Raw genomic sequence first — 12,251 nt, 5'->3', positions numbered from 1 at the left:
AAGGCACCCACCCCACAAGACACACACCACCCTCGAATTTCGTTTGAAGCATTTCTGGGACACTCTGTATGTGCTCAACAACTAAAGTTTTGCTTGACAACACAGATTATCTTATTCCTAACTGAAGTAAAGTTTTAATTATCAAACAACAAAAGATTCTAAACCCAAAGATAACTCTGTCTACTTTCAATCTTTTCTGCTTGTTCATTGCTGGTCAAGTTCTCTGTCAGTCGCTATCAACGCCTTAAATTTTTCTTTTTCCTAATACTGTAGATGTTCTAGTCCAGTTAAAATTACTCGATAGTTGACACATCACGCGTTGGGGCTGGTTTCCTGCTATGAGGGTGCTCAACACCAAGTTGGAACCACCCACCATTGCCGAACCGCCACAGTAATTGAGCAGCTCACTTACTTCCAGTTTCTTGTCCAGCATTCTTTGTTGATGTGATCGTATCCCAAATCATGGATATGGCACTTTTATTTCGTATTTCATCACATATGGCAACGGCCTTGCCGTAGTGGGTACACCGGTTCCCGTGAGATCACCGAAGTTAAGCGCTGTCGGGCGTGGTCGGCACTTGGATGGGTGACAATCCCGGCCGCCATGCGCTGTTGCCGTTTATCGGGGTGCACTCAGCCTCGTGATGCCAATTGAGGAACTACTCGAGCGAATAGTAGCGGCTTCGGTCAAGAATACCATCATAACGACCGGGAGAGCGGTGCGCTGATCCCACGCCCCTCCCATCTGCATCCTCCATTGAGGATGACACGGCGGTCGGATGGTCCCGATTGGCCACTCGTGGCCTGACGACGGAGTGCTTTAAATTTCATCACATATGGTAAGTGCACCAAAAACAACATGCACGCTCACACACACACACACATGCACACAACGTTGGTAATGAAATACACATTTTCATACACAGCACAAGCTAAACACTACTGGATACTTCTACACAAGACACAATTCTGCGTGATGTGTACAGTTATCATAAACAGAGAGATCGACTTACGGTAAATGAGCTTTGCACGTTGTGTGAAGCTGAATTTTCGAGGCTGTTCATTCAGCATTGTGACTGGGTCACTACAGTCATAAGTATAAATACATAATGCAGTCGTGTGGTATAGCGCATAAACTTCACGTGTAGAAGGTCGTAGGTTCGAATCTTCTCAAACGTTACGATTTTTCTATTTATAAATATAATCAGAAGAGATCGATAATTATTTTTATTCAGTTAATTTGTTTATATATATCATTTTTAACTTTGTGGCCACGTCATTTTCATCATCATATAGACTTTTGTATTTGCTCTAATTTTTCTTCATATAATTCTTTTTTCATTTGGAATCTGCATGTGTCACCTATGATCTGCGACAAGGTCCCAGCCAGGATTGCTCGTCAGTTGGTGACACAGCAGCTTGCGTAGCCAGTGGGAGGATAGTTTCACGTAATCAATGATAACCAGAATTAGCACTGAAATTGGATTTTTCCTGTCTTGTGTTTCCTCGTAGAGATTAGCCTTGTTGTTGTAGTCTTCAGTCCTGAGACTGGTTTGATGCAGCTCTCCACGCTACTCTATCCTGTGCAAGCTTCTTCATCTCCCAGTACTTACTGCAACCCACATCCTTCTGAATCTGCTTAGTGTATTCATGTCTTGGTCTCCCTCTACGATTTTTACCCTCCACGCTGCCCTCCAATGCTAAATTTGTGATCCCTTGATGCCTCAGAACATGTCCTACTAACCGGTCCCTCCTTTTTGTCAAGTTGTGCCGCATACGCCTCTTCTTCCCAATTCTATTCAATACTTCATCATTAGTTATGTGATCTACCCACCTAATCTTCAGCATTCGTATGTAGCACCACATTTCGAAAGCTTCTATTCTCTTCTTGTCCAAACTATTTATCGTCCATGTTTCACTTCCATACATGGCTACACTCCATACAAATACTTTCAGAAACGACTTCCTGACACTCAAATCTATACTCGATGTTAACAAATTTCTCTTCTTCAGAAACGCTTTCCTTGCCATTGCCAGTCTACATTTTATATCTTCTCTACTTCGACCATCATCAGTTATTTTGCTCCCCAAATAGCAAAACTCCTTTACTACTTTAAGTGTCTCATTTCCTAATCTAATTCCCTCAGCATCACCAGACTTAATTCGACTACATTCCATTATCCTAGTTTTGCTTTTGTTGATGTTCATCATATATCCTCCTTTCAAGACTCTGTCCATTCCGTTCAACTGCTCTTCCAAGTCCTTTGCTGTCTCTGATGGAATTACAATGTCATCGGCGAACCTCAAAGTTTTTATTTCTTCTCCATGGATTTTAATACCTACTCCGAATTTTTCTTTTGTTTCGTTTACTGCTTACTCAATATACAGATTGAATAACATCGGGGAGAGGCTACAACCCTGTCTCACTCCCTTCCCAACCAGTGCTTCCCTTTCATGCCTTATAACTGCCATCTGGTTTCTGTACAAATTGTAAATAGCCTTTCGCTCCCTGTATTTTACTCTTTCCATCTTTATAATTTGAAAGAGAATACTCCAGTCAACATTATCAAAAGCTTTCTCTAAGTCTACAAATGCTATAAACGTAGGTTTGCCGTCCCTAAATCCTTCTTCTAAGATAAGTCGTAAGGTCAGTATTGCCTCACGTGTTCCAATATTTCTACGGAATCCAAACTGATCTTGCCCGAGGTCGGCTTCTACCAGTTTTTCCATTCGTCTGTAAAGAATTCGCGTTAGTATTTTGCAGCTGTGACTTATTAAAGTGATAGTTCGGTAATTTTCACATCTGTCAACACGTGCTTTCTCTGGGATTGGAATTATTATATTCTTCTTGAAGTCTGAGGGTATTTCGCCTGTCTCATACATCTTGCTCACCAGATAGTAGACTTCTGCCAGGACTGGCTCTCCCAAGGCCATCAGTAGTTCTAATGGAATGTTGTCTACTCCCGGGGCCTTGTTTCGACTCAGGTCTTTCAGTGCTCTGTCGAACTCTTCACGCAGTATCGTATCTCCCATTTCATCTTCATCTACATCCTCTTCCATTTCCATAATATTGTCCTCAAGTACATCGCCCTTGTATATCCCCTCTATATACTCCTTCCACCTTTCTGCTTTCCCTTCTTTGCTTAGAACTGGGTTTCCATCTGAGCTCTTGATATTCATACAAGTGGTTCTCTTTTCTCCAAAGGTCTCTTTAATTTTTCTGTAGGCACTATCTATCTTACCCCTAGTGAGATAAGCCACTACATCCTTACATTTGTTCAAATGGTTCAAATGGCTCTGAGCACTATGGGACTTAACATCTATGGTCATCAGTCCCCTAGAACTTAGAACTACTTAAACCTAACTAACCTAAGGACATCACACATCACCCAGTCATCACGAGGCTGAGAAAATCCCTGACCCCGCCGGGAATCGAACCCGGGAACCCGGGCGCGGGAAGCGAGAACGCTACCGCACGACCACGAGCTGCGGACTTACATTTGTCCTCTAGCCATCCCTGCTTAGCCATTTGGCACTTCCTGTCGATCTCATTTTTGAGACGTCTGTATTCTTTTTTGCCTGCTTCATTTACTGCATTTTTATATTTTCTCCTTTCATCAATTAAGTTCAATATTTCTTCTGTTACCTAAGGAGTTTTACTAGCCCTCGTCTTTTTACCTACTTGATCCTCTGCTGCCTTCACTACTTCATCCCTCAGAGCTACCCATTCTTCTTCTACTGTACTTCTTTCCCCCATTCCTGTCAATTGTTCCCTTATGCTCTCCCTGAAACTCTGTACAACCTCTGGTTCTTTCAGTCTATCCAGGTCCCATCTCTTTAAATTCCCACCTTTAGCATTAAGTGTCATGAACAAAGCAATCGTGATTTTAGTTCTGTAGCAGATTGTTGATCGCCGTTTTCTCGGATACTTTGCCCATACAGAGGTTTTGATTAGCTTAGGACATGGGTTTAAATTCAGCGCTACAGAACCAGGTGTCTGCCGCTATTCAATCACTGGTGGCTTAAAATCAGTTGTGAACAGAGCATCTCGAATTTCCAGCAGACCTTTCGGTGGCCGCTTCCTACAATGCTCCGCATTGCACATTAACTGCGATGGTGAAGTGATCCTCTGTTTTTATATGTCGCCTAAAACCGAGCGCTAGCTGGCAGCCGATGTGGCAACACTATAGTGGTAAGTGAGACATCAAGTAATTTTAATCGGACTGTAGGCCCATTTTTGTTACTATGAAAGTGCAAATGGCATATGAGGTTTGTTTCTACAGTTCTGCTTTTGTTGACGAGTTTTGGCCACTCAAATACTTTGTCCTTACTCCGATAATTGATCCTTTCTCGATCACAACCTTATGTAATATTATTATTCCAGTTATTGAAGCACATCAGATAGCTCTAACAAATCTAAAAAAGACTCCCTTATTTCCATTCTAACCTCTCACTTTTTCTCTGTTTTTCTCTTTAGCCTAACCATTATGCTATCGATAAAGTGGCTCTCAATGATAGATTCCCATAAATATTTACTATCGTTGGAAGCATAAGCATTGCATCCTTCCTATTCTGATCTATCAAACATGCTCATCACAGAAGTCACAACAACAGTCATTGAGGACTCTTAATGATTAGCATTGTAATGTTCTCTCAGTTTTTAAAATAATCCTTAAGCCTTCAAATAAAACATGTTTCAATTGTGTCCATGATTTTGACCTTGGAACACCTTAAAAGATGTTATTAGCTTAACAGTACCAAATGTTAAAAAAACATAAAACATTGATCAACTTTTCAAGTCACAAATGCAGGTCGCGCGGGGCAGCCGTGCATTCTTAGGCGCCTTGCCACGGTTCACGCGGCTTTCCCCGTCGGAAGTTCGAGTCCTCCCTGGGGCATGGGTGTGTGTGTGTGTGTTGTCCTTAGTCTAAATTAGTTTAAGTTAGATTAAGTAGTGTGTAAGCCTACGGACCGATGACCTCAGCAGTTTGGTCCCATCGGAACTTACCACAAATTTCCAATTTTTTCACAAATGCAGTGAGAGAGTGTCGTACAACCTCAGCATGTGAGGCATGTGCAGAAAGACAACACACGCACTGTAAACACTAGAGCCACCACATAACCAAATACGACTGATACAGGAGTAATCAATAGAGAATATTAATCACCACCTCGTGAGCAAGTAGCATTAATTGTGTAAAATCTTCGTGGAGTTAAAAATCGAACTTTCGAAGATTGTCTTCTTCATCAAGAGATGACTGTGTGCTAGGAACGGGATCTGCTTCCTTTATAGTGGCGTTCAATTTAGTCATTGGTTGGATGACTTCGCTCGAAATTCTGAGTGCTAATAGCAGTGTGACATCACCTGGGGGGCGGGATTCGCAAGGGCAAATTGAAGAAGACAATGTGGCAATGTGCCTCCCTCCCCTACCCCATCGACACGCGAATGAGGGAAGGAAGGGGGTAGTGTCCGTCGCCACAAATACGGTCCAATGGATGTGAGGGGGCACTCTGTCACACTGTCGATTTTCTGTATTTGCGCCCAGGTGAAGTCACACAGTAAACAGAAATCAGAATTCCAAGCAATATCAAGTGACCTATGGAAATCTTGAAAGTCACTATAAAGGAAGCAGACCTTGCTCCCGGCAGACAGCCGTCTTCTGATAAAGATGGTGCCAATCTTCGAAAGCTGGAGTTTTAATTCTGATCTGTCGTCATCTTAACACCGCCAAGATTTTACACAAGTATGTCGCCGTGAAGGCCTTCAATGTCAAGTGGCATTACCTCTGGCAGTCTTTTGTTTGACCATGAGACAGCAGCATTCCAGCATAATTTGTGGAAAAACTTCAATATCTATTTATAAGGTGCTTGCAAATTTCATCTAAACTGTTTCCTTACCAATACTGTCCAAATAGCTGGAAGTGCACGCCAGGATCTCTGTGTTGTTATATTCCATAGAATGACTGGTGACAAAGCAGTGTTCTGTGATAGTAAATTTTCTCGGCTGTTATTAGCGTGTACGATGCTTATTCTCAATACACAGATCGTCGTCGGTCCTGATAGTCTGATCGATGTATGACAGGCCACAAATGCAAGGAATTTGGTAGCCGGCCGCTTTACGTAAACCAAGATCATCCTTTACGGGCCTTAAAAAGGGCCCTTATCTTAGATGGTGGTGGAAAAACACAGATTATGGCGTTTTCGTAGAACCCGACCCTTTCCTGCTGGAAATGCTATCTGAGTAAGACAAAAAGGCGGTAGAATTAGGTGCCACCTCGTTACTTTCATCATTCACCTAACAAGAGACTTCTTTCACTTCCTTTACATCTTGGCAACCAATTTTGATCTTAATTTTATCACTGACGTCATTTTTGCTTTTCCTCGTACTTTTGTATTTCTTCGTTTCACCCTTAATCCTCGTTCTGTACTCATTAGACTGTTCATTACGGCAGTGGTGGACTAGTGCATCGCCGACTTACTCTCAATTTAAACCGACCACTTTGTTCACGGTCTTCCATTCTGATCATTCCATTTTGGTTTCTGTACATAGTGTACAATACCTATGTTTCCCTACATCTTACACCATTTTTTTCTGAGAATTCAGAAAATTTTTCATCATTTTACAATGTCTAATACTTTCTCAGGACGACAAATCTCATTATCATCATTTGATTTTTCTTAAGTCTTGCTTCCATTATAGAGCCCAACATTAGAACTGCCTCTCTCGTGCCTTACCTTTCCTGAAGCCGACAGACTATCCCATAACAGATCTTCTTTTCCATTCTTCTGTACATTATTCTTGTCAGCAGCTTTGATGCAGAACTGTTAAGCACATTGTACCACAGTTTTCACACTTATTTGCCTTTGCTATCTTCGTGATTGAGTAGATTATATATTTCCGAAATTCTGATGGTATGTCTGCAGGCTCATAGATTCAACAAATCAATCTGAACGGTAGTTTGGTTTTACTTTCCTTAATGTTTTTGGAAATTCCAAAGGAATTTTGTCTACCTCTTCTCCCTTTTTCGTTTACAAGTTTTGTTGATCTGCATTTCTGAAAGAGAGAAACTTGTTAACATCGAATAAATCGTCAGTTTGGCTGGTGTGATTGGGTGTGTGTTGGAGGGAGGAGGGGGGGAGGGTATAGTTGCAGAAGGAGATAAAGGTTCACTACAGGGACAAGCTTCAAAAGGATGCAGGATGCAGTTGTTACGCAGAGGCGAAGAGGTTTTCGTAGGGTACAATAGCGTGGAGAGCTGCATCAAACTAATCTTCAGACTTATAATCAACCTTGCCTTCCCGGAACTTCCGCATGTTAACCGAATGTTAACCTGTCAACATATCTGATTGCCAAAAACCTGTTTTTCTGATAATATATTTGTCATTATTCATATCGATCCATTTCGTAATATCGATCTTGTACCATGACAATTAATAATCATAATTGTCAACTTAAATGATCAAGAAAACAAATTTACGGTAAACGTAATACCGTTACGCTTCAGTTTTCATGCAAGAAAATTTTTATCTTCATTTGTAGTTTTGCTACTTTTACTATCGATTATAAAATAGATTTTATGAAATAACAAGAAACTACTAGGTCTACAACTTTGCTTCCACCGTTTTTTCTCGAAGTTTGGTGCTTTATTGTGAAAAACTTACAAAAAAATACGATTCATAGTATTGCCCATCGCTGGCCACTACATTCTACCATCTTTCGGATACCATACGATTCCCCTCGCGTATAGAACTGGGCGTATTTTGTGGGGATCCATGAATCGATTCAATTTTTCACTTGTTGATATGATCGGAAGTGCTGGTCAGCCAGACTGGATGCCACTGATCGAAAAAGGTGGTAGTCAGAGAGAGCAACGTATGGAGAATACGGCGGGAGGGATAGGACTTCTCGTTTCAACGTTTCCATGTACGAGCATATTTTGGCGGGTTTTGAGACATGGGGTCGAGCACTGACCTGCTGCAAAATTACATTTACGTGTCTATCGCTATATTGTGCCCGTTTGTGTTTTAGTGCTAGGCTCGAACGCATCAATTGCTTTCAGCAATGATGTCCTATGACTGTCTTCGTCTGTTTGAGTAGCTACGAAAACCTTCTGTCTTCCACTGCCATGCCGGTCTTCGACATCAAAATCACAGTTCTTAAGACGTTGAAAACGTTCTCTGCACATTCTTCCACTATTAGTTCCCTCCCAATTGGTATTACCAACATTTTAAGAGCCACAGCCGCAGATTTCTTCATGTTAGAGCAGAAAATTAAAACTTCCCGCAAATGGCGAGAAATGGGCAGGTAAGTTGACGTACTTAATCGAGAACAACCTTATGACGCAATCACAAATCGACTAATATTTTTATGGCATTATGTTTACAGATGCCTAAGCTTATTGTATTACACCTATGACCAACCACCTGAACCCCACCTGCCACTACTGCCATCTATTGCAAAACGGCGGAAGCAGAGTTGTAGAGCTAATACCATTTTTCATGTTGTCAGAATTTGTAACCTTTGTTGTTAACCACTAACGTTTTAAATTTTCATTTAAAGAATTGTTTTCAGAAAGCAGGATATAAATTAAATCCGGAAAATAACTTCCATTAAGACAATCATGTTAATGCTAATTTGGGCTATATCCTGTTCTAGAAGGTACTCGAAGCTGGACTCGTAATACATAACGCAGTTTCGACTTTCGACTCCAAGCACAACACAGTAGGGCGAGATTTTGAAAGAATTGGTTTAGGGTCTATTGAGTTTGGTACATGTTGTTCTCTGATCGATTTTGTTCTTTGTATGGCGGAAGCAAGTTGCACAATTTATATTTGAAAAGTGTCAAATACGTGATAATAAATCATGTTTCAAGAACATGCAAGTAAAAGAAGAAAATGGTCAGAAGCAACACAATGTTCCAGCGACTTGTCATTTAAAACACCCCGGGAAAAAATCTTTTCAATAAGTGATACAGGAAGAAAGGAACCAGCCCTGACACTGTGACCAGCTTTGCAAGTACTATTTATCCGCAAATATAAAGTTTTTGCTCTTACCGTACATTTTAACTTTGTTTAAACCAAAAGTAGTTATTATAATGTAATAACTGTGCTTCTTAATATATGGATTATAAGTAAGGGAGTGCATTATAGACTGAAGACCGCCGGCCGCGGTGGTCTAGCGGTTCTGGCGCTGCAGTCCGGAACCGCGGGACTGCTACGGTCGCAGGTTCGAATCCTGCCTCGGGCATGGGTGTGTGTGATGTCCTTAGGTTAGTTAGGTTTAAGTAGTTCTAAGTTCTAGGGGACTTATGACCTAAGATGTTGAGTCCCATAGTGCTCAGAGCCATTTGAACCATTTTTGACTGAAGACCTCAACAACACACTCCAATGTATCTTCAGCATCATTACCTCTCAGACCATTTATCATAACGGCAGTATATTGGTACCACAGCAAGTTTGTCTTTTCTACAGACGTGTGACTTAGATAAATCATGTCAGTGGCACCAGCTTCATTTGTCCGCCCAACGAACTGCTCCTATTCGACTGCCGTCGACGCAAGGTCGTATTAATTACCGGGGCTCTGTAATTGTTGGCCGCTCGCAGGTCCGCCACACACAAAAGCACGTCTTTTGTGAACTACAGATGGAACTAGTTACCATCTGTCCACATCTAGACTCTGCTGGGTTCCAACGGCGCTGCAATGGGGGATCTAAGCAACATAAGGCCTATGTGTACACTGAAGATAATTATCCACCTAATTAGCATCTCAAGCATTTTTGCAAATGATCGCCCTACCATGACGAGAATACGATTCATTATTTTAAATTAACTCTCCGAAGATTACATAAAATTTAAGTCCTATCATGGTCGCCAGATATAGGATTATAAATCTGAAAGTCGGATGTTAAATTTGAAAACCTGTAGGAATCTTATTTTAAACGACGAGGGTAAACTTTGTGAAGAAGTGGAAAGCAAAGATGATGTCGACAAGTAAGTTTCTCTGACTCTCAGACCCAAGCAGTTTCACAGTAAAACATTACTGGACGGGTCACGTCATTCATTCCGTATATTTACAATAATGTGTTCCAACAGGATAATAACTGGCGATACCTTGTATAGCTTCTTGAAGACTTCGTAGCAATGTATCTGCACTTTTACATGATATAATCGCTTGATAACTTACCCATCAGTGTTCTCTAAAAGTAAATACTCATGAGCTCCGTATCTGGAGGAAACAACATTACACTGAACATCCCAGAAGCAAATAAACCACATCGATGATTCCGTGCCAGCATATTCAGAAATGTCTCATTGGAAATGATCATCATTGTACGAAAAATTGCTTAAGTTTCTCTCAGGTTGTGGTGCATAGTTAATATACATTAGTATGTCGTACTTGTGTCACATATTTCGTGCATTTTACGTGAAGTCTTCACGATGCTGTGACTGTTCTTACTTTCACATTAGAGAGTGTAGCGCAATCAATGAATGCCCTTCATAATCCATAAAAAGTACAAAATACCAGGACAACGTCTGTGAGAGGTGGTAACAAAGAGGTGAATTAGACATTGATGAGCAACTAACGCTTGTAATTTTGATATATACTGAGATATTGAAACACCTATAAGTTATAAAAAACAACAGATTTTGTGTTTTAACGCCACTCGAGAATCCTTGAAGTGACAATATATAACATGACGAATTGTGAAATTTGCACTGAAATATCTTTCAAAGTAGACCGGAAACGTAGCAATTGTTAAGACTTTCGGCAAAGTGGAGAGAATTTTAACAAGAAACATGTTATTGCACGCCTCTTTAGAATAGTAATAAAATGTTGTAAAAGTAAGCAGTTTGATTTAAAAAAAATGTTCTTCACCATAACAGGTAATTAAAAAGGTTCAAGTGTTAATAATAGAAAATGTCCATTTTCGTATTTCAATCGAAGAAAACATTTTCGATATATTGAATCGTCTATGGATTATGAGGGAGGGATACAACAAGAAAGATTCACAATTACGCGTTGTAACAGCGCATAGTGGTTAAAACTCGGTGTTATTTAGGATAGAGTGCTTTTTTACTAGACACAATAACTGGCATGTGAAAAGATTGCTGTACTGTCCTTCACTGGACATAACATTTAGAACGGTGAAGTTCATGTGAACAGTGATAAAAATATAGATGCTAATGCTGAATGCTATAGCCTGCACTATGACAGTTTTGGAGATAACAGAAAAACCTATAACGTTCTACCACTCATTGTTTCGTGAAGCAAAGATTTGCTACTGAGTACGTAACGATTCCGTTTCCCTGGGCTTCCGACAGGCGTCGTACACTGAACTGCTAACCAACATTAATTATGCGGAATGTCTTCGCAAATGTGGGATACGTGTTTCCCTTGATGAGTATTTGAGTAATTGGTATCACTATATTATATGCCAGTATGCATTGCGTAAATGTCGATCGCACTTCTCTCACATGACATCCTGAGTCATGGATCAAGGCAGTCGGGCAAATGCAGCGTTACTTGACTTCCGAAAGGCGTTTGAATCAGTACCACACAGAATGAGATTTTCACTCTACAGCGGAGTGTGCGCTGATGTGAAACTTTCCGGCAGATTAAAACTGTGTACCGGACGGAGACTCGAACTCGGGACCTTTGCCTTTCGCGGGCAAGTGCTCTATCCTTTCTTTCAGGAGTGCTAGTTCTGCAAGGTTCGCAGGAGAGCTTCTGTAAAGTTTGGAAAGTAGGAGACGAGGTACTGGCAGAAGTAAAGCTGTGAGGACGGGGCGTGAGTCGTGCTTGGGTAGCTCAGATGGTAGAGCACTTGATGTGCATGTTCAGGTTTTGGCGGCGCAAAGACTGTTCCATTAAGTTTCGGGTGTGCAGCCGCAAGAAATCTCGTTCTTCTTCTAATATTTCGGCTGTATAACGTTCAGCCATCTTCAGAGTGAGCCGCAAGACTGCCGCTCCAGTGCTCGCTTCTTCCCTTTATACTGTTGTACCGTGCGACTTGCGCATGCGGCCACAGATGCAAATGCGCCAGAGACGTTGGTCGGCGGCAGAGACGTGCATAATGCGCGAGTTGTATCTATGACTCCGCAGTTGATCTGTGTTGGCATATCGATATATCATTGTGAGCTGCACTGTAGCGACGTCTATGCGAGTTTATTACAGCAAGTGCCGGATTCCATGATTTATCAAGATTGAAACCACTATCTCTATTAATTAAATTCGTCGTCCATCTTGACCG

The sequence above is a fragment of the Schistocerca cancellata genome, chromosome 3 (assembly GCF_023864275.1).
Source record: "Schistocerca cancellata isolate TAMUIC-IGC-003103 chromosome 3, iqSchCanc2.1, whole genome shotgun sequence".
Classification (NCBI taxonomy): Eukaryota; Metazoa; Arthropoda; class Insecta; order Orthoptera; family Acrididae; genus Schistocerca; species Schistocerca cancellata.
The sequence above is the reverse complement of the archived record's forward strand: the minus strand, read 5'-3'. Positions refer to the sequence as shown.